This window comes from Schistocerca piceifrons, chromosome 6 (genome assembly GCF_021461385.2).
Source record: "Schistocerca piceifrons isolate TAMUIC-IGC-003096 chromosome 6, iqSchPice1.1, whole genome shotgun sequence".
NCBI classification, from domain to species: Eukaryota; Metazoa; Arthropoda; class Insecta; order Orthoptera; family Acrididae; genus Schistocerca; species Schistocerca piceifrons.
Genome location: NC_060143.1, coordinates 75,206,009 through 75,229,286, shown reverse-complemented (window position 1 = coordinate 75,229,286; position 23,278 = coordinate 75,206,009). Strand labels below are relative to the sequence as shown.

Here is a 23,278-nt window from a genome sequence, read left to right as displayed (position 1 = left end):
GATATTTCTTTCGTTGTTTCTGCTATAGTGTTTTAACCCGTTTTGTGTACCAAGGAGGACCAGCTCCGTCGTTGAAAATTAGGTGAACTGATAAGGAAAGAGGAGCGTTTCCGCAGAATCTGCGAAGGGAGATACACATGGAAAACACACGAGAGGAAGAGACAGGATGGAAAGGCATGTGCTAAGGCGTCATGGAGTAACCTCCACGATACTAGAGGGAGCTGCAGAGGGTGAAAACTGTATGAGAAGACAGATATCTACATACAGCCAACAAATAATTGAGGACGTAGTGTGCAAATGCCTCTCTGAGATAGAGTTGTGAGGTTCTCAGATGTTTTGTGCTATTGTAAATATTTCATATTCACTGTACTGGGACAAAGGTGAATGAGCGCACTGCATGAGCAGTGAATAAGATCCTTGACTCTGTGTCTAGTTTTATCTGTGGTTGACTTGCTAGTCTGTCAGTTGCGCAGCGCTGGGGCGTTCTGATTTGCGACGTAATAGCGAGAGCTGAATTCTTCTGAGAATGAGATCTCTTTTCTGTCAATCTGGCAGAAATTAACTGGAATACGGAGATGGAAACTCATTTGCAATGCTTTCTTTTTCTATTTATTGACGGGGGACATTTTGGAGGAAATTAAAGGTGTTTTTGTAGCTTATTTGTAATGAGAGAATTTATAACTGAGTCTTCTTAGGTTGTGCAGTCTTTTTGCCAATAATCAGTGTTTCATTTCTCAAAAACGATTATCTTTAAAGTAAAACCCATCTCCTTAACGTTGCGAAGATTTTGTCATGTGTGCTTTGCACATTACGCCACATACAGCAACATACAATTTATGACCATCAAAAATATTTATAGTAGATTAATTATCTTCAGCTGTTGCATCTTCTGATTTTTATTTGCTTTCAAGAACGTCAATACTCCAGACACAAGAAAAAACAGCAAGCTGAGCAAGAGGTAAGTCATTTTTATTTCAGGGCAGATCTCAACTTGCATTGTTAATCAAACAGTACGTAGTTGGGATTGTCAGTTATCGTGCTAGCGAATACATTAACTTTCTGTGAAAAGTATATTTTTCCGAGTGGAGTAGTAATTTACAAACACTGCACTTCATATCACGTAACAGTCATGAAGCACTTCGGTTACATAGTTTTCATTTAGCACACAGTTAGTTTCTTTTGGCATTTTATCAGATTCATTTTCTCAGCAACTGAATACAATATCTAAAGTACACATTACATGAGAGAAAGTTTTTGAAACTAATATATTCAATTTTATCTCATGCAGACAGTTTTCTGTAGGAAGCTTATAGAGGTCAGGGCAGGACGGGAATTCGTGACAGGCTGCATCAGACCAGTCAGAAAACTGATGCCTCCCAAAAAAGAAGAAATGTAGAAAGTTTCGTCTGTGTTTTTTCGGCAGCAGTTATCCGACTGTCTTGATACACCAACTGTGTTGTTCCTCGTATACACTGTCTGACAAAGCATGTGAAAACACGATATGATGTTAATGTAGCTTCGTACATGTACACATCATCAGCAGATATGAAAGCGATTGTAGTTGGTTTTTCTTTGTGACAGGCAGAGCGCCAAACAGAGTTCATTAATGTTGTTCACTTTTAGTGCTACCAAGAGTCGTCTTTGTGAATATAAAGAGTGTGAACAGCGTCAAATATTGAATGATCACTGTGAAACAGAAGGAGATGCGGCATACTCGTTTGAGATACCGTTATCAGCACGTGGTAGATCTTGGAAGAGGTCTCTTGGTGGGCCGCCATTTAGCCAGTTGATTGAATCGCGCAATATCGGATTAGTGGGCCATTCAGATGTGACAGTGACCCCATGTTGGACTGCATGGAAATGTGACGACTAGCACACTCATCGTCAAGGCTTCAGTCCAGCACGTTTGACCGCCATGACGGAGAATCGTTGTCTTGCGCACCAAGCACGTCTTAACCCCTCCACAACTGTGCCTGTCATCTGAGAACAAGGACTAGACTCCCTCCAACATTTAGCATCATCTCGAACCAGCGGTCGGAAACTAGCAGCTGCCAGAATAGGCAATTTACATCCCATATGTAGGCTGTAGTTGAAACCACAACAAAAATGCCTGTGTTTGGAGTGGTGACGTGATCTGAATGCGTGGAATGCTTATGAATGGCGCTACATAGTGTCCTGCGATAAATCGCGATTCTGCACTGCCACGGATAAGCATCGCTGGCTATTGAAACCTGGTTCCTACGTAACCAGAGAGCGCAGGACAGAGCGTATCATCTAGTGGAAAGGGGCCAAGATCAGTTACTGTTAGTTACACAAGAACACAGAACTTTATTTCTCGAAAACACAATGCACAGTTTTCTCTTTAAAACAACAAGCATCAACTCACGGCTGAGTGCCGAAGTAACTTCTCAATAATAAGGTTTGCATAATGCCTTTTAAAATACAAGAATTTAGAGAAACGGCTGAATGTCTTACTTAAGCAAAATTAAAATTCTTCTCGGTTAAGGGCCCAAATAATATTTCAGATCAACAAAGGAAATTCTTTAAAAGTCAAGCATTTACCAATTTCGGCTAAAAGCCATAGTAAGGAAAATTTAAATTAATTCGTCGGCTGAAAGTCCAATAATATTTCGACATAATAAAAGGCAACCTTTAAAGACAAACATTTACACAATACTACAGAAAACCATCTGAAGAAAACTTGAAATATCTTAACGGCCGAAGGCTCAAACAATTATTCAAAATAATTAAAGACAAACCTTCAGATAAGCATTTACACAGTATGACTGAAAGCCATTTTAAGAATTCAAGATAATTACAGAGAAACCTAACAGACAGAAATTTACACATTACGGTTGAAAGCCACAAATTTTAAAACAAACGCGGATGAACGCCTATATACAGAGCAAACAAGAGTTTTAAATGAACATGGCAGAAGGCCTAATGCTAAAATACTTCACACAAGGTTCGGTTGAAAGCCATATATTGAACATAGAACAGACAAAATTAACACGCGGCTGATGGTCCGGCACTGTACTTGTGACAAAAGAAAATGACAGCCACCAAGAACAGAACAGTGGTGCTCAGAAGTGTTCCAAAGGTCGGCCTGGTGAGGAAACTCTAACAACAGTTTAGGTGAGATAGGCACGCAAGAGTAAGACTAAATAATCGGATGGCAACCCGACCCAGGACGGCTGAAAGACTGACCAACAACCTAATCTATTCCTTTCCGCCGACCAACGGCACGACAACGGAAAATATCAGCCGAGAAAGAAGGTATCAGTAGCACTACGTCTTCAAAATTGGCGTCTGAAAACAACCAAGGCACAAGAACCACTCAAAATTACGAACAACACCAAAGGCTGTCGAACTACACGCCGTGCCGGACAGCATCAACACGGCGAGGAAACACACACTCGCTGCTCTGTCCCAACCGACCGACTGCCTACTCCAGTACGCAGACAGCATTCATAACTGCTCAGTGGAAATCATACAAGCTACACACAGTTCCACGTAGACACTTGCACCAAGAAGTCCGACAATCCTAAAACCAATCACTATGGAACAACAAGAACGAGTCACAAGTCGACCACACAGAGTTTCCATAAGCGGTCGGCGAATAAATACACGCCGACCGATGAGACAACCGACCGAACGACCAACCAACGATAGTTCCCGCTCCAGTCTCCTTCCGTCGGACAGTACATGTGTGTCGCCAGCGGTCGGCGAGTACTGGCTTTCGCTACCTCATTGGCGCTCCGTCCCGACTCCATACGGACGGACGAAGTCCCGGAGACACTGGCTCGGACCCAACCGTGCAGAGGGAACGCCGACCCATTGGCCACACGACATCTCAGCAAAAGGACGGAGCAGACCCACGTCCGGCAATATGACCAACTAACGAGGCCCAGGAACGGTCAAAAGACCAAATACATGTCGCCCTATGAGACGATCGATCGAACGACCAACCAACTGTCGTTCCCACTCCAGTCTCCTTCCGTCGGACAGCGCATGTGTATACCCAGTGGTCGACGAGTACTGGCTGCCCGGACCTCACTGGCGCTGCGTCCCGACTGAACACCCGACAGACGACGACCCGGGAATACTAGCGGTCGCTCCGTAGTACGACAGTGCACCTGAGGATCAGCGCTGCTGCTGCCAATCACGGACAAGCAAACCAGCAACTTACTGACGCCACTAGATCGAATAAGAAGGAGGCGACAGTACCGTAAAGACAAGGTGACATCCATAAAACGGCATGAAGACGAGCAGCGCACGGCTCAGCTATTACTGCGGCGACCTGGGCAGGAGTCCCGTTCCTCCAATGTTTTGGAGAAATACAGCTGTGTTAGTCGTGGCCTCATGGTGTGGGGAGCTATAAGGCATGACCTCCGACCACGGCTGATACCGAATGAGGAAACTCGAATGGTACAACGGTACGTTGCAGATGTCCTGCACCCCGGTGTGGTACGTCTCAAGCGATGATGTAGTGGTACCACTTTTCAACAGCACAGTCTTAGGCTGTACACGGTATGTGTCTCCATGAACTGTCTGCGTACTCTGTGGACAGCAAGATCCCCAGATTATTGCGCGATAGAACATCTGTGTGACCAGTCCGGATGTGAACTCTGACCCAGTGGCCGTATCCAGGTTATCAAGGACCAGTTACAACAGCTGCAGACCAGTTTGCCCCAGGAGACTATACAACCGCCTTATGACACCCTTACCAACCACATCAGTGACTGCATCCAGTCCACATGGTGGTGCAGCGTCATTCTGATAAGTGTGCTGTAAGGTGCACATGTCATTTTGATTTCTGTAAATTATAGATGTGCAAGTCAGAGAGAGAGAGAGAGAGAGAGAGAGAGAGAGAGAGCAAGTTACGTTACTGTTAAACAATCTTTGGCCTTGCCATGGCACAGTCTTTGCTTCTGCGCGGTCTGATGCATTCTTAGTTTAGGCTTCGTAGGTGATGGACGTTTTCAGTAACACATTGACTTGTGATTGTATCTGTTAGACGAAGAAAGATTTATTGTAAAGGACGGCAAGGACAACTGTGATGTATATATTGAAAGGCGAAAGGAATATAAATTTTGAATAATGTTGTTATTTTTTGAAGAGAAAAATATTTAGGGTATGACTGCAGCATTGTGCACCTAATTTGTAAAAATGATTATTTCCAGCTAGTTTGTAACCTCCCCGCAAAAAAAAAAAAAAAAATATGACAATGATAATGAGCCAAAAATCTAAACTCCCCACAAAATATCGTTAAATATGAAAATGGAGCCAAGCGTAACCTCCAAACATAATTAAAGAATAATAATGGCCCAAATGTAAACTCCCCACAAAATTAACGTTAAGATTATTGATCATTAAACCCACAATAATGTTAATCAAATAATGAAGCATGAACTGAACATAACATTTCAACACAAATAATTAAACCTGATAAATTTTATAAGGGCAGCTGCGCTGACCTTCGGCCCTGTGAAATAATTAAACCTGAACACAAAAACCAAACTTTTTACCTCAGTAAACTGCATCTATATCTGCTCTTATTTTTCGGCACAGCTCCGTGCAATGCTGGCCCATGTTTAATTTTGATTCTTGGAGGGAATGCATAGGAAGTACACTCCTGGAAATTGAAATAAGAACACCGTGAATTCATTGTCCCAGGAAGGGGAAACTTTATTGACACATTCCTGGGGTCAGATACATCACATGATCACACTGACAGAACCACAGGCACATAGACACAGGCAACAGAGCATGCACAATGTCGGCACTAGTACAGTGTATATCCACCTTTCGCAGCAATGCAGGCTGCTATTCTCCCATGGAGACGATCGTAGAGATGCTGGATGTAGTCCTGTGGAACGGCTTGCCATGCCATTTCCACCTGGCGCCTCAGTTGGACCAGCGTTCGTGCTGGACGTGCAGATCGCGTGAGACGACGCTTCATCCAGTCCCAAACATGCTCAATGGGGGACAGATCCGGAGATCTTGCTGGCCAGGGTAGTTGACTTACACCTTCTAGAGCACGTTGGGTGGCACAGGATACATGCGGACGTGCATTGTCCTGTTGGAACAGCAAGTTCTCTTGCCGGTCTAGGAATGGTAGAACGATGGGTTCGATGACGGTTTGGATGTACCGTGCACTATTCAGTGTCCCCTCGACGATCACCAGTGGTGTACAGCCAGTGTAGGAGATCGCTCCCCACACCATGATGCCTGGTGTTGGCCTTGTGTGCCTTGGTCGTATGCAGTCCTGATTGTGGCGCTCACCTGCACGGCGCCAAACACGCATACGACCATCATTGGCACCAAGGCAGAAGCGACTCTCATCGCTGAAGACGACACGTCTCCATTCGTCCCTCCATTCACGCCTGTCGCGACACCACTGGAGGCGGGCTGCACGATGTTGGGGCGTGAGCGGAAGACGGCCTAACGGTGTGCGGGATCGTAGCCCAGCTTCATGGAGACGGTTGCGAATGGTCCTCGCCGATACCCCAGGAGCAACAGTGTCCCTAATTTGCTGGGAAGTGGCGGTACGGTCCCCTACGGCACTGCGTAGGATCCTACGGTCTTGGCGTGCATCCGTGCGTCGCTGCGGTCCGGTCCCAGGTCGACGGGCACGTGCACCTTCCGCCGACCACTGGCGACAACATCGATGTACTGTGGAGACCTCACGCCTCACGTGTTGAGCAATTCGGCGGTACGTCCACCCGGCCTCCCGCATGCCCACTATACGCCCTCGCTCAAAGTCCGTCAACTGCACATACGGTTCACGCCCACGCTGTCGCGGCATGCTACCAGTGTTAAAGACTGCGATGGAGCTCCGTATGCCACGGCAAACTGGCTGACACTGACGGCGGCAGTGCACAAATGCTGCGCAGCTAGCGCCATTCGACGGCCAACACCGCGGTTCCTGGTGTGTCCGCTGTGCCGTGCATGTGATCATTGCTTGTACAGCCCTCTCGCAGTGCCCGGAGCAAGTATGGTGGGTCTGACACACCGGTGTCAATGTGTTCTTTTTTCCATTTCCAGGAGTGTATTATTTAACTTGAAATGAATCTTTTTGTTTCAAACAGTTACTTTATAAAAAAATTATTATTGGGGCAATTCTTGAACAAATTAATTACAATTAACATATGATATTAGCTGAGGGCAATGCTGCTTCATTATCTTCTAAAACAATATACCTCGTCCTGAATCGTGACCAGAGATGGAAGGAGAGCACGAAGCCGACGCATGCCGACGCCCGCTCAGTACAACCGTCCATTCGCTACAACTACTGCCGACTGAGTACTACTGCAGACAGAGTGCAACTCGCAACCGAACCATTCTCTCTGCCGACTCCACACACACTGAACTCTCGCGCGGTCAAGCGCAGACTAGCAGCGATAAATAACTCTCTGGTCAGAGATTCTGTCATGCCTCACCATCGCTGTTAATGAATACATACGTGTTTCAAGTTAACGTTGTTCACTTGCTCAGAGCTGACAGAGAGACCACTCCACTTTCCTGAGTCATACATTAACACAGTAACTGATTAAGCTGTTCGATTTTTATAGAAATACTTCGTTAATACTTTACGCACTTTAAATCATTATTCACTTTGTTAAGCACAGTAATGTTCGGAGCTACGTTATGTGTGAAGATCAAGCGAAGCTTTACTTTGTCTTTTTGAATACACACTACATTCTAAAGTCGTTGTCTCGGAATATCATTTCACAGGAATAGTTACTCTCCCAATCCCACCGTTTAAACACTTATCATTACGCTTCACCATATTGCACCATGTGGTATGCAACAGTTTGAATATTTATTTAGAAACAGAAATGTATCATAGCCGCTGCCTGGTTGCTGTTAGCTATTGTGCTTTCTAGAAACGTGCAGCAATTTTGTCAAGACGCGGGGTAAGTGGACATTTTGATTATGGCCAGATGACTGGTTTACTTCAGTTGCTCTGTCAGACCAGTTACAGTTCAATTCAAATTAGATTCTGTTTAGTGAAAGGTTAGCATGCGGGTTTAAATTGGATAACACTTTTTTACAGAGTTTGAGGTAAAGTTAGGCTTAATTGCATACAGAAACACATGGAGTGGGAAGATTACAGTGTTCGTACTGCCAAGTTGTTTGTAAATTTGACTAGATTTTGTAATGAAGGAAGTAACTTCACATACACTCTCAGTTCGTAAAGTTTCATTCCGTTTCCTTCTCCTCATCTCGGGCGCTTCACTTTTTTTTTATCAGGAAGCGTGACACGAAATCTTATTGTTGCAGGGAAGTATATTTTGAACAACTTTGGTAAGGCCGACTTACTCGCCAGTAGTGGGATATATAAAATTACTTGTTATGGCTGTAATAAGTTTTTCATTGGGTAGTCAGTGAGAGATACAGCAACTAGGTTAGATAGACATGAAAGAAGTTGGAAGTTGACTCCATATTTACTGAGCACGTAGTGAGGGCCTCAACTGCCAGCCACCATCTCATGTCCTCCACTTAGCCAACAAAAGCCATACACGTAACCTGATGGAAGCCCTGCAAATCAATAAACATCTAGTAGAAAGTACTGATTTCTGTTAAATGATCAAACTCATTTCAGTATTTAGCATTTCCTAAACTTCTCTTATGCCTCATATTTTCTCATTTCTCCCCACACTGTCTCTTCAATGCCATACCTGCACTTCTTTTTTGTATTTACTTTAATGGTTCATGTATTTCCCGTTACAAAAAATGCTTCAAATGGCTCTGAGCACTATGGGACTTAACTTCCGAGGTCATCAGTCCCCTATAACTTAGAACTACTTAAATCTAACTAACCTAATGACATCATACACATCCTTGCCGGAGGCAGGATTCGAACCTGCGACCGTAGCGGTCGTGCGGTTCCAGACTGTAGCGCCTAGAACCGCTCGGCCACTACGGCCGGCTTTCCCGTTACAGTATTCAGCTGTATCTTTTACTCTCTTTGTGAATCACTCTTCATATGTAATACATCTTTTTTTCAATATTCTTCCAATAATTTTATTTTACTGCTAGTGTTTATTTAATTTAAATTCTTATATAGTCTGTTTGTGTTATTTTCCATACGAACTTAGGTACATCTACTCTTCTGTTGTGTGTAATTCTTTGGCAATGTATTCTTACTTCTCAACAGACAGACAGACACACACACAAACACAAACCGTCCCCTATTACTTATCGGGAATCCATCAGTCCCTGTACCCCAAGACAGTTTTTGCTACCTGCGGCTCCCTCTAGTATCATAAGAGCTGCTCCCAGACGTCTTAACACATTACCTGTTGTCCTGCAACTTCTCCTATCTCAGTCTTTTGAACATATTTCTTTTCCTCAGCAATTTTGCTGAGAACTTGTAACCTCCACCTCACTTATCGACCTTAATGACAGTGAAAAATTAAACCGCGTGTACCTAATGGAAATTTGGGAAAAGCAATCGTCACCGAAGTTAATCTGTCGGTAACGAGGGAGGAAAGGGTTACATCTAAATGAAAGGAAAAATGCAAATGAAACGGGTGGAAATTAATTTTGAAAAGGGGTAAAGTTAATGAAGAAAGTAAATGTGCGGCCGTTACGTTAACAATTAACTAGCGGTAATTAGATATTTGAGATTTGGGGGAAATTACGGTCGCCAGTCCTAAGGACAATTACTATAGTAACTGAAAAAGAAAGGTAATTACACATATGATTAGCACTAGAAGCGTGGCAACTGAAGGTTGACACGTGTAGTGTGAAAACTGAAAGTTTGTCAGAAGTAATAACTTTCGCTGCACTCTGACTTAATTTAGCAAAAGAATTGATAAAACCTGAAAACTGAAAGTTAATTTAGTGACTGAAATTAATAAGAAGCTTTCTTGCTTAAGCACATCGAAATTCAGTAAAATACGGTTAGTCTTGGACTACCTCAACAATCATTTCAAAAGCTGCTTGAATCTACGCAATTTAGAAATAAGAAATTTAGCTTTGAACTTGAATTAAATGCTTCTGAACAATTAACAATGGTAAAATTTAGTACGTACCAAGCTGAGCTGCAGTCACAGGTAAGCTAAAATACGGTAACAAAACTCGCACTCTTAATTTGCGCTTGTGTAATCTAAATATTGTAGCCAGCTATGAATACTTAAAGTGAACTTTGAAACTAAAGCAGTGAAATGGAATTATGCTGGCGTTTGAATTTCAACGACACTCGGGTTCATTTCGGAAAAGGAAGGGACCCTGCTTGGCAATGGAATTGGGACAATGAACAACAAAGGTTCATGCTACGTTGCTGTAATTTTGTGATTTGAACAGTTTGAAAAGCTGAGGTCTGCCACACAGTTCTGAAACTTTACGTGCTTTTAGTCTTCCTTGTTGGTTGATTGAAGGTTTGAAGTCGTCGATCGAGGAGGTGGCGACAGTCACTCATTGTCGGCCGTCGCTGTTGCAGAAGCTGGATGTTGGCGCGCCTTCTTCTCGACACGGTCACCAGACGAAACGGGCTCTTGATGTGCGCCAGCTAATGCTTCCCGTCCGCGACACCATGTCAGAAACTATCATCGCGAGTCGAGCGCAATTACATGCTGCCAAACCCCGAAAGCGCGGCAACTCGCGGGAGCGTCACACAACACACCTGCTCCACTCGCTACTCCAGCCAGACTCTCACTTGCTCTGCCCGCGCTCCACGCGGCAGAGTTAACAAAAAAATGGTTCAAATGGCTCTGAGCACTATGGGACTTAACTGCTGTGGTCATCAGTCCCCTAGAACTTAGAACTACTTAAACCTAACTAACCTAAGGACATCACACACATCCATGCCCGAGGCAGGATTCGAACCTGCGACCGTAGCGGTCACGCGATTCCAGACTGTAGCGCCTAGAACCGCACGGCCACGCCGGCCGGCGCAGAGTTAACACTACCAAAGATCCTACACACTTTGATTCTTCACACGACCTGTCGATGTAATCGTTCGATAGCAGTTTTCCCTAGGCAAGACCCAGCGTAAAAATACAAATAATATTTACGAAACAAACCAATTATACATCGACATAAATGCATAAATATATATATATACAAATAGTAAAACAATTACAATATATAAAGAGATAGAAATGTCATATCTTGAGGTAACAAAACAAGGAAAAAAAAAATATAGTACAATAGATGGAAATACGAGGATATGCATTTCCGGCGTTACAAACTTTTCCGTTCTGAAACACCACAATTCAAACACTTCGATTCTCTTGTCTTTTGGTTTTCCAACAGCCTGTGATTCAATCTACACAACAATGTACACATAACGTGTGTTCTCCGATTATTATTTCAGAAATTATGGATTATGGCTGATACTAGTAGACTTCTATTGGCGAGGAAAGCTGCCTTTGGCTGTGCCAATTTGCTTCTTGTATCCTTCTTCCTTCGTATGTAACATAATACTTTGTTTCCACGGAAGACGATTTTGATCTTATCACAACTTTAAAGAAAAATAACGGACAGATCAAAGCACTGACTTTATTGACTTTCATTGCCGGACTTCTCTTCAGCGGGAATGTATGTAAAATTGGTCAAAAATACTGAACTTTGTTTGCCACCAGATATTTGTGTAGCATGTTAGAAATATTGTCTCCAATTTTCAGAGTTAAATTCGTGCTACACATGATTTAAAAATCACTTTGTTTCAACCTATGAGCAGTGCTACGTACATTTTGTACACGATTGTGTCCCTATTTGCGATATTTTATTGTTTTCTTCCATAAGAGAAACCGTCTGTAGAGTATAGAAGGATGAGAGCCCACTTACGATGCGATTAATTACCATTTATTAAAGAAATGCACACGCAATGGAACTCAACTACTATTGCTAAAATTCCCTCAGGATGGTTGTCTGGAGTTCAGTGATGGTAACACTGGAAGAATCAGACCCTTATAAGACTAGGATTTGATGCAGGTTCCTTCACTGAAAACCTACTGACGAACATTGGCAATGTGCGTATCCCTAGTTCTGAGATGTGAGTGAAGATTATTGCCAAAAAGGGCACGCCAGTAGGATCAGCCTACAAGAGAAGATCTATATGAAGACCAAAAAGGCCAAATGTATGGTGATGGCCAACATTAAGGTACTTGTTTCTGGCATAAATGCTAACAAAATATTTTTCCTGCAGTGCCTGCAACTTTGATTTTGTAGTGTAGGAGGAACGTAGTCTGCTGAACCATTGCAGGTAACAGGATGAAATTTGCTACAGACTTGTGAATACTATAACATCACTTCCCGTGGTACAAAATTTTTCAAAGTGCATTGCTGTGAAATTTATTTAAATTTTTTCAGATTAAAAATTGCTAGGTATTATACACATTCGTTAAAAAAATTGTTGCGAGTGTTCTATGAGTGATATTCAAAAACTGATACACAGATCTGTATATCTAATTACTAACAAGGGAACCTCCCCATCGCACCCCCCTGAGATTTAGTTATAACTTGGCACAGCGGATAGGCCTTGATAAACCGAACACAGATCAATTGAGAAAACAGGAAGAAGTTGTGTGAAACTGTGAAAAAATAAGCAAAATATACAAACTGAGTAGTCCATGGGCGACATAGGCAACATTAAGGAGCGCGTGAGCTGAGGCGCGCCGTGGTCTCGTGGTAGCGTGAGCAGCTGCAGAAGGAGAGGTTCTTGGTTCAAGTCTTCGCACAAGTGAAAATTTTACTTTCTTTATTTTTTCATAGTTATTATCTATCCGTTCGTTCATTGACGTCTCTGTTCACTGTAATAAGTTTAGTGTCTGTGTTTTGCGACCGCATCGCAAAACCGTGCGATTAGTAGACGAAAGGACGTGTCTCTCCAATCGGAACCGAAAACATTTGATCGCAAGGTCATAGGTCAACCGATTCCTCCACAGGAAAACACATCTGATATATTCTATACGACACTGGTGACGGCATGTGCGTCACATGACAGGAATATGTTGTCGACCCACCTAACTTGTACACTTGGCGAATGGGTAAAAAGATTCTTCTACCTTACCCGATTTAGGTTTTCTTGTGGATGTGATAATCACTCCCAAAAAAGTGATGAAAACATAAGAGTTTGTCACATAAACTGAAAATAAAAAATTAAAGTTTTGACTCGATGGAAGATTTGAACCAAGGACATTTCGTTCCGCAGCTGCTAACGTTACCACGAGACCACGGCGCTCCTACAATCCCAGTTTCCTTGATGTTGCCTATCTTCCCATGGACTACTCAGTTTGTATATTTTGCTTATTTTTTCACAGTTCTACACAACTTCTTCCAGTTTTCTCAATTGATTTGTGTTCAGTTTTTCAAGGCCTATCCAATGTGCCAACTTATAACTAAATCTGATGGGGGTGCGATGGGGAGGTTCCCTTGTAAGAATAACGCACCACATTGTGAAAGTGATATGTACAGTAACCTATGAGAAAATGTCCCTATGTGATAGTATTTATTCTGAACGTATCCGGCAAAGTTTTACTCAAATTATGTGACAAAAAATTGAAAAAATCCATAGTCAATAACATACTGACAACATGTGAAAAATTTGGTTCAATTATTTCTCAAACAGTAAAAGTTACGTTAGCCCCTATGTGCCCGTGTATTCTCTCGTACGGCCCGCTTCAGAAGCAAATTTCTCTATATTCGGGAAAACTGATAGAACCAGAAATGCAGCATGGAACACTTCCAACTACAACAGGAATAATAGAGACTAGTGGCTGCTATGGCTAGAAAACAGTCTGGGACTATTGAATAACGGCGAAAAAAACAGTATAGGGGGCGGTCAAATGAAAATCTGCTGATGTGTAGTTCCATGTGGTTCCAACAGATACGACCATCTGCCAATCACCGTCGAGTATTTTAGTTAACAATCACATATTTTCAACTCCATCTTAAGCCATGTCCCCTGGCCACTCAGAGTGGTTTTAAGAAAACACGAATATTTAGCTCTCCTAATCATAGATCAGTATTTTAGCGTCCAGTCCCATTTTTTATTCATCTTCTAAGCAAACACGCATATTTAGATACCCCAAAAAGAACCCACCATTTTACCCTTTTTCAAATCCAACTTAAGCCATTCCACTTAGCCAGTCACAGAGTATCCAAATAAAACCACACATCTATTGATGTCGTTCAGTCACAGGTCCAGTATTTTACCAGTCATTAAAATGAAACAGCCAAACACAGCCCATTACTTTAATGAACACCGAAACACCCAGTCCTCATTTTGTTCTCTGTACCTCCCACTTGACGCTGAGCAAAGTCCCATATTTTTACCACACTTGGCACAAGCCACAGTGGACTTTCAAACGAAGCATCAAAATTATTGTTTCATTTCTAAATTTTTCTATAGCAGTGGGTGGTTCACAGATTGTGGGTACTGATGCAAGCTTGGTGCCACAATATTATTTCCATATCTTCATACCCCCTAATATGCTACTTGGTCAGTTTGGTTTGGTACTACCAGTAATAGCGCCTAATGTTGGCATAAGAGATCGTGTCAGCTATTACTACATTCCCGTTTAGCATGTGATTTTAGTCACACATGATTTGTACAGTATATAAGAATTAATACATGTAATTTAGATATGCAAATGTTTAATTTGGGGCTCCATTGTGCCTTGCACCTAGTGTGGTACTAAGATTGAATTTTGCACATTACCCAGTGCAACTTACAAATGTAATTGTTTTTTGATAAATACTGCATACATGGAAATACCGTAAGTTACACCACCTTTTCAATAGCTTTATGTATTTTTGACAGAAATTTTAGATGTGGAAACAACATTGTTGCTCTAAATGTGTAACGGTAGTTCCAATAAGTGAAACAGTACTTTGGAACAATTCGGACAGAAAAATAACATTGTATTGCTTCATTTGAGGATCCATTGTGCCTATGCACCAAGTGTTGATCAAATATCTAACTTTGATCATTGTCAAGTGGTAAGTACAGAGAACAACATGGGGATTGAGTGTTTCGTTTTCAAGGCCAGTAAAATACTGAGCTGCAGTGGGCTGTTTCGTTTTAATAGCTGATGAAATACTGGGACTATGACTAGAAGAGAGCAAAAGATTTGTGTTTCGGCTTAGAAACTCGATGACTGGTTAAATGTCTCGGTTTTGTATGTAGTTGAGAAACAGTAAAATACTGAGTTTTGATTACGAAATCTAGATGTGTGTGTCTGCTTGGAAGCTGCCTAATTAGGCTAATGTTATGGCTTAAGAAGAAATTAAAAGAATGTTATTGGCCGCTAAAATACTGGGCTCTTATATGGAGAGCTAAATATGTGTGTGTTTTCCTAAATGCTCTATGAGCGGTCTGTTTCCAAGAAAGGGTACATGGCAGGACCATGATGGCGCTATAGAAAGGGGGCATGCCTTCTGAACTCATGGGTATGGTATGTATACGTATAAATACATTTGCACCTAAACGTGTGATGGATAGTACATTGCTGTACTATTTAGTGTCATTTTTAACCAGCGATGCAGTTTTATCCAAGTAGGAAGAGTTCGCCTGAACTTATATTTTTACCGTAATTCATATTTTGTCAATAAATCGTAGCAATCTTTGGACGCATGCTAATGGGTGTTCGTTTGTTACGCGTTACACCCAGGGAAACTGGGATCCCTCTTTCCGAGAGAGAATCACAATCGCGAGGACGCCGGTTCAAATCACCGCGACGGTTGTGGATTTAAGTTTTTTGTGTTTTATTTGAAAACCACCATTTATTGCAAGTGGTTGTCCGTCTACTACATCTGCTTTTCCAAACCAATTACGAAAAGATACAGCCGATTTTTCCTCCTCAGCCTTCCACCGTCCAATGTCACGGGGTCGTCAAATCGTTGTTCCCTCTTCTTTTCCCGGTGTGCCCGCATCTCGTGGTCGTGCGGTAGCGTTCTCGCTTCCCACGCCCGGGTTCCCGGGTTCGATTCCCGGCGGGGTCAGGGATTTTCTCTGTCTCGTGATGGCTGGGTGTTGTGTGCTGTCCTTAGGTTAGTTAGGTTTAAGTAGTTCTAAGTTGTAGGGGACTTATGATCACAGCAGTTGAGTCCCATAGTGCTCAGAGCCATTTTCCCGGTGTGGTGTGTCAAATGCATATCTGTGTCACGACGCCGAGCACGGTGAGTGTTGTACTGTGCGGGTTTAAGTATCCATTGATAAACGCGATTGCGAAAATGAAAGGGGAAGAGAAAGAAACAGAGAGCGGGCGAGGGAAAGGGTCAGATAGAGTGATAGTAGATGTCAGCAAAGTGGCCTCCGATTTCGAAACAGTAAAACAACAATGCCATGTTCCCTTACTTCGTGAAGTACCGTTCAAATCTTAGGGATATATTCCTATGCACTGGCGCGTAGCTATGACACTATCTCTCCACGCCGGTCACGCCAGAACGATGCAAATTTTGACACCTTAAAGTTTTCTACTGGGCACTGTATCATCGTGTGTTAGGGCCCTCAACTGCTGAAGACGGATTGTACACTTACAACTATTATAAAATATCAATGATTCACGGTGAGGAACATCTAAATAATTCACAGGTGTTGTCACAGCAACATGTCTAATCCAGCATAGTTATTGACACTTATTAGCAGGAGGTAAGTTTATTGCCTGTCAAAAATAACGCTCACATCATTCTTATCGGGTGGGAGCGGCGGTGGTGGGCACGCCTTGTGCAAGCGTGGTTGGCGCAACAGACGGAACCTACCCACGGCAGAGCACAAATTTCAAGGTTCGTTAAGCGGCCATCGTTAACTGATGGGAGTCCCAACACGTGATCCCGCCGTTACGTCGGCGCGCGCTCAATGAGCGCAGATGGGGTTTCCTGGCTGCCTGCGTTCCGATGCGGACGGGCTGGGTCACCATTTAACAACAGCGATCTCTCTGGTGTAAAAAAGAAAGTATGGGAACGAGACGGAGAGAGCAAGTGGAAACATGCCGACTAAATGGAAACAGATGCTACCTGGGTATTACGCTATTCAAATGTTAGAAAAAGCACCGCTGAAAGTTACTCGAAAAAGTCTGCAATTAGATGCTGAGCGGCTGTTTCCCAACAAGCAAGCAATCTGAAGAAAATGAAGAGAGCAGCAATTAGACCTTATGTACGTCACCGATAGGTAATCTCTTCAACAACTTCACGTATGTTTTAAAAATTAGAATTTGTGTTAGTGAATACTACAGTGCAAAATCTTAACAGTTAATTACTCAGTTTTAAGAAGAGCATGAGGAGACAAAACACAGTGAAAGTGCGGTGCGTTTTGATATTTCTGTGTGTGTCAAACCGATGTGAGCTACACTTAGGTTGCTTTATAGAACATGCTGTGAAGCAGCGGTTATAGCGTTACGTCATTACGGAAGTTACGTACGCAGCGGTTGCTGAATTTGAAATAGAAGGCGAAGGAGTCGGCCATGGCCTTTTCAAAACGAAAATTTTCAATGAGTGTGTTCTAAATCCGCCTTTATGGTCGGAGATTTGACTCTGGTTCATCTCGAATGCCATTTCAGAGCCTAAAGCACTCCGTTACCAAGTTCCGTAGGACACATTACGAAGAACTGTCAGAGTCATCAGCATATTACCTTCTTGAAAATGAAGCACATGAAAACGAGATTCTGCAAAAGAATGAGGATATCACTGCACTAAAGACACAAGAGAGAAAAATTTGAACATTAGCCTCATGGAGAGTACGACGTCAATAAAATTTACGAAAACAATATCGCCTGTTTCTAGATGCTTCTGAAAAGGCAATCTCGCATTCAAATTCATCAGTTTTGAGTAATTCAATGCAGTGTTACAGTCTTTCTATAGTGCTGATAAGGAATATAGACACTACCATTTTTTTATGTGAAGAGAATATACAGCAACATTTTTCTCTTTCATGAGCATAGTGTCCTCCTCGTGTGAATAGTCAACTAAAACAGTATACTTTGTTTTCTCGTAGCAAAGCTTTTTTTAAGAATTTTAAGAGATTGATCTATTTCAATTTGTTCCGTTCGATACGAGTTTATTTAAAGAGTCACACAGCGCTGTAACGTAACCTCGACATCAACTGTTACGATATTCCACGGGTGATCGAGTTACAATTAACTACTTTCTAAATCAAAGAATAAAAAGCGTTGTTCTAAAGATATTAGTGGCGTCTCAACACTTACCAGACATGTTCTCTTTCTACGTAAGGCTGTTCGCTACGTTGGAGATCTGGTATAGTGATCTGTGGCCCAATAGAAACAAAAATAAACAGAGAAGTATATACTTTGACTAGCGTTTTCTATTCTTATCTATGAAAATAGTATTAAAAGTCTTTGTGTATTTACTGTGTTAACTCTCTTCGAATGTCCGACCATTCGCCAGTACCTACCACGGTCTTCACAGCAGAAACAACTGACGGCGACGAGATCATGTTGATGCTGTAGTGTCCACTGCGACCAGAGATTACATTGTAATCAACGATAAAACGACTCTCGCGGTGTCTCTGTTTCCATCACGATGCATAATACAGGACATAACCTAAGTATTCTGTCGCTGTCGAGTAGTCACTTTCACGCATTGTTGAACATGAGTCACATTTTTTTCCTCTGCTCTCATTACAGGCCATCTAAGGACCGCGTCATACCAGTACACAGTTTTCTGTAATACACCATCTGTTCACATTTTTCTTTCCTCTCATCTGCTGTCCATTATCTTCCCTGCCTTTTTCGGAACCGTTTTGTTTTGGAAACCTTCTCACTTTTTAGTTCTGTTTTTGTATTTCGTTCTGTCTCAAATTCATTGCACATTTATGCCTGTTTCTTTCAGGTCTTTACGTGCTTTCCTAAGGCAGTTGGATTTGCCTTTAAGTTTTTCAAAACGTTGTATAACATTTCTTGTAAATCTGCTAGGACTTATACGTCTCGAAGCAGAAACGAAATTCAGGTCCCCAGAGACAGAAACTGAAGCTGCATGACAGATTGTTTGGGCTAGAAGCAGTATCAAGGATGGACATAAACAATGCAGATGACAAGCTCTCGGGTTTAAAGCCGGGTGGCAGTGTGACGGTATTTTTAGTTTGGCACTTGGATGGAAATGCGAGAGCTTTTCGTCAACACTAAACGCCGCGAGAGTCTACATTCACACATAAACAATGGTGCTCGTCGCTACGATGTCTAAAGGATCTGAAGCGTCTTTGAGCGGCTGCTGAAGGCACTGTAACAGAGATTTGACCGAATGTTGAGAAAGTTGTACCTACCGGTCAGTGAGAATACACAAAACAGCAACTCGGAAACGGAAAAATGTAGACATCCGCAAAGATAAACAAATGCCAACCAGTAATCCAGATACAGAGATAGATATAAAGAGAAAGAGAGAGAGAGTGAGAGAGACATCTACATCTACGTGATTACTCTGCTATTCACAATAAAGTGCCTGGCAGAGGGTTCAGTGAACCACCTTCAAGCTGTCTCTCTAGCGTTCCACTCTCGAACGGCACGCGGAAAAAACGAGAACTTAAATTTTTCTGTGCGAGCCCTGATTTCTCTTATTTTGTCGTGATGATCATTTCTCCCTATGTAGGTGTGTGCCAACAGAATGATTTCAAAATCGGAGGAGAAAACTGGTGAATGAAATTTCATGAGAAGATCCCGTTGCAACGAAAAACGCCTTTGTTTTAATGATTGCCACTCCAATCCACGTATCAGTCTGTGACACTACCTTCCCTATTTCGCGTAATACAAAACGAGCTGCCCTTCTTTGTACTTTTTCGATGTCATCCGTCAGTCCCACCTGATGAGGATCCCACACCGCACGGCAATACTCCAGAACAGGGCTGACAAGCGTGGTATTGGTGTGATTTGAGCAATTTTCGAGTCTTTACGTACGGATCTTTCTGTGAGTGAGTGGTTGTATATAATTGCTAATTCTGACAGGTAATCAGAGTCTGATGAAGTGGTATAATACATGCGATATCTGCTTTCCGTTAAATACTTTGAGAGAGAGAGAGAGAGAGAGAAGCCGAGACGCAGCGAAAATGGAAACCAAGAACCAACGGAGCGATATAAGAAGGTCGCGAAGATACCAAAGCTAATATACCGCTGAGTTCTGTGTCGCTGCACAGTGGACCTTGTAGGCAGCCTTTCATGGGCCAGCACGGTGATGTGTGGCGGCGCGGCCGGCTACTAGCGCTCGTTGATATGACAGTCCATACTAGCGGACCGAGGTTCATTTCGTGACCTTCGGCGAGCTTTTGAAGTGGACAGGCCGGGATACCAGAGAAGGAAACGCGCTATGTGACTCAAGTTTCCGATTTTTCCGATTTATGCCGACTGACGGCTAGAACGAGGTGCTTGAGCCAGAGGCCATCAAAGTGTTTAACCGAAAACAGATATCGCATATATTATACCACTTCATCAGACTCTGATTACCTGTCAGAATTCGCCTTAAATTAAAACTCTGTATCTTGACTCGAAAAATTTTCAAGTGCCTTTGATGCGAAATAAACCAGAGAGATTGATATAGCGGTGCTAGTAAAGGAATAGCTCGTTTTAAGTTCCAGGTGAAACAGCCACTGAAGACCGTTGACACGGTTCCACATTTGGATACTCTGGAGGTGTTTCCAAAATAACTTTCAGGATATTTATGACAATGACAGTTATTGCAGCATATTGTGAACGCAATTTCAGTAAATTAAAGATGATAAAAAGTGCCTCAGACTGAGTATGGATGAAAGCACCAATTTAGCTACCTTTTTGGTGCAATACGATGTAGCTGACGGACGTGACATCTATGACATAAACAATCGGTTTTCTTAGCTCAAAGCAAGGAAATTACAATAAAATCATGATTCATGGGAAAGGATTTTTTGTCGGCTCTTAAATACAACTCTTTCCTTCATTTATAATTTGCAGTTACTGTATTAGTCCGCCTCCATAATTGAGCGGTCAGCACAGATCACTACGAGGTGGAGGTCCCAGGTTCGATTCGTTGTACTGGTAAGGATTTTTCCTTCGTGGAAGGACTGGTACAGGGTTCAGATGACACATTACATGTGATAACGTTTGTTGTTGAAACGGTCTACGTAACACGTAAGTAACTCACTATTCCAGAAGGATAATACAAAACGCATCACTGCAGCTCACATCAAAAATCTTCTTGGGGAATACTTGGAACTTTGACTAGTCTGCCCAGTCCTCTGATTTGTAATCCATAGCGCATGTCTGCTATGCGACAGTAAGATGTGCGCTTTCATACCAGCTTCTAGTCAGTAATCTTCATGAACTGACACAGCGTGTGTTTCACGTCTGGTCAGGACTTCCCCAATATGATGTTCAGAGTCTGTTTGCTTCTATACCAAAACGAAAGCGAGACTGCATTCGTGCCCTATGAGTCACACCTCGTACTGATGTTGATGATAGAGTTCGGGATGGAATGAGAGTGTCAACATTTAATAGCTATTATGTGATGAACATGCCCACAAAGTTTCATCCATATCGGTCTGGTGCTGTATGGTGTACGAGTTTGCATATCCATCAGGGAAGGTCTACCGCAGCGATGACTGGGTTGGTTGGTTGGTTGATTTGGGAGAGGGGGCAAAACAGCGAGGTCATCAGTCCCCCCGACTTAGGGAAGGATAGGTAAGGAAGTCGCCCGTGCCCTTTCAAAGGAACCATCCCGGCATTTGACTGAAGCGCTTTAGGGAAATCAGGGCTGAGTGGGCGTCTCTCTAGTGCATTGGCCGTTACAGTATCTTGCTCAAGAGCCAGTACTTACATCGTACCAGTACTTAGGGCCGCTTCAACATCGATCTTGTTATTAAGTGCTGACCCACATAATACAGTGTGTTATGAGCCACAAAAGACTAGCTCTACCAAGTACGCTACAGGTTGGCCGCCGTCCCTGAAGTACCGATCGTTAAAAGTCGGCAGCATTCGGAACACTTCGTGTCGACTGTTTCCTGCATCAGACTGCTGCCACCCTCAGCGACAACGAAGTTGTGACGTTTTAATTGCTCGACGAAGTGCTGTGTTTTCTGCATCAGCAAATGATTAATAACAGCAATTGTATTTATATTGAGATGCATTATACATATGACACACGATCGCTAGTATTTACTAAATGATTTAAACGTTTGTTTCCCCCTACTCACTGCGGTGTGTTACAACAGCCTTCATTAACTTAATGTTCCTTGCTACAAATAAGTACCGCATTTGGGGGTGGCCGCCTCTGCAGTTCGCATTCACGCACCTGCGCTATATCCGGCACGAGTCGCTCACGCACGTGAGTTGGCAGTACTGGAAGATTTCCTCTAACGCTGCATTAGTGGCGCTGCTCTCCCCTCTGCTTCTGCGGTAAGCAGTCAACTTGATTTGATTTACTGCTTCACCAACGCTATTTAAAATTAATCACATTTTGAAATACTGTTGTTTCTGTAAGTATTTTTGTTTGTTAGTTACCAGGAAAACCACCCTGTTAAGAAACTCTTAACGGTAGTTGACTTTTTTGGATTCGGCTGGTAGATACTAGAGGCTGAACCGAGGGCAGCACAAATAGTTTACTGGCGTCACATGCAGTACGCGGGTCCCAGTGCGGCTCCGCTACTGCGTGCGGCTTGTAACGTGATTGTCTGAATAAACACACACACACACTCCGTCTTCAGGTCGCGAGTGGCCTACCGGGACCATCCGACCGCCGTGTCATCCTCAATGGAGGATGCGGATAGGAGGGGCGTGGGGTCAGCACACCGCTCTCCCCGTCGTTATGATGGTATTCTTGACCGAAGCCGCTACTATTCGGTCGAGTAGCTCCTCAATTGGCATCACAAGCCTGAGTGCACTCCGAAAAAGGGCAACAGCGCATGGTGGCCTGGATGGTCACCCATCCGAGCGCCAACCACGCCCGACAGCGCTTAACTTCGGTGATCTCACGGGAACCGGTGTATCCACTGCGGCAAGGCCGTTGCCTGACTGTCGGAATACTCTGTTTAATTACCCTGTTTAATCTGGATAAAACTACCGTAACACCGAATACCCAATGCTACGTTTCAACAGAAATTCTTAAATACATGCACGGTAATAATGTTTCATCCTTAGATGCACAAAATTCTGAATTTGAGTGTAAAAAAAAGAAAGAAAGAAAGCATTGACTGTAACTGGAACGTTGACCTGGATGCAGCGACTGATCGAATTTTCTGTAACAAATGGTTCAAATGGCTCTGATCACTATGCGACTTAACTTCTGAGGTCATCAGTCGCCTACAACTTAGAAATAATTAAACCTAACTAACCTAAGGACATCACACACA

The 23,278-nt window shown here is 42.9% G+C and overlaps 1 pseudogene; it reads right to left on the bottom strand.

Moving 5' to 3' along the window:
* Positions 1 to 22,819: 22,819 nt before the first annotated feature.
* Positions 22,820 to 22,937, bottom strand: LOC124803557 (annotated as a pseudogene).
* Between the last annotated feature and the right edge of the window lie 341 nt (positions 22,938 to 23,278).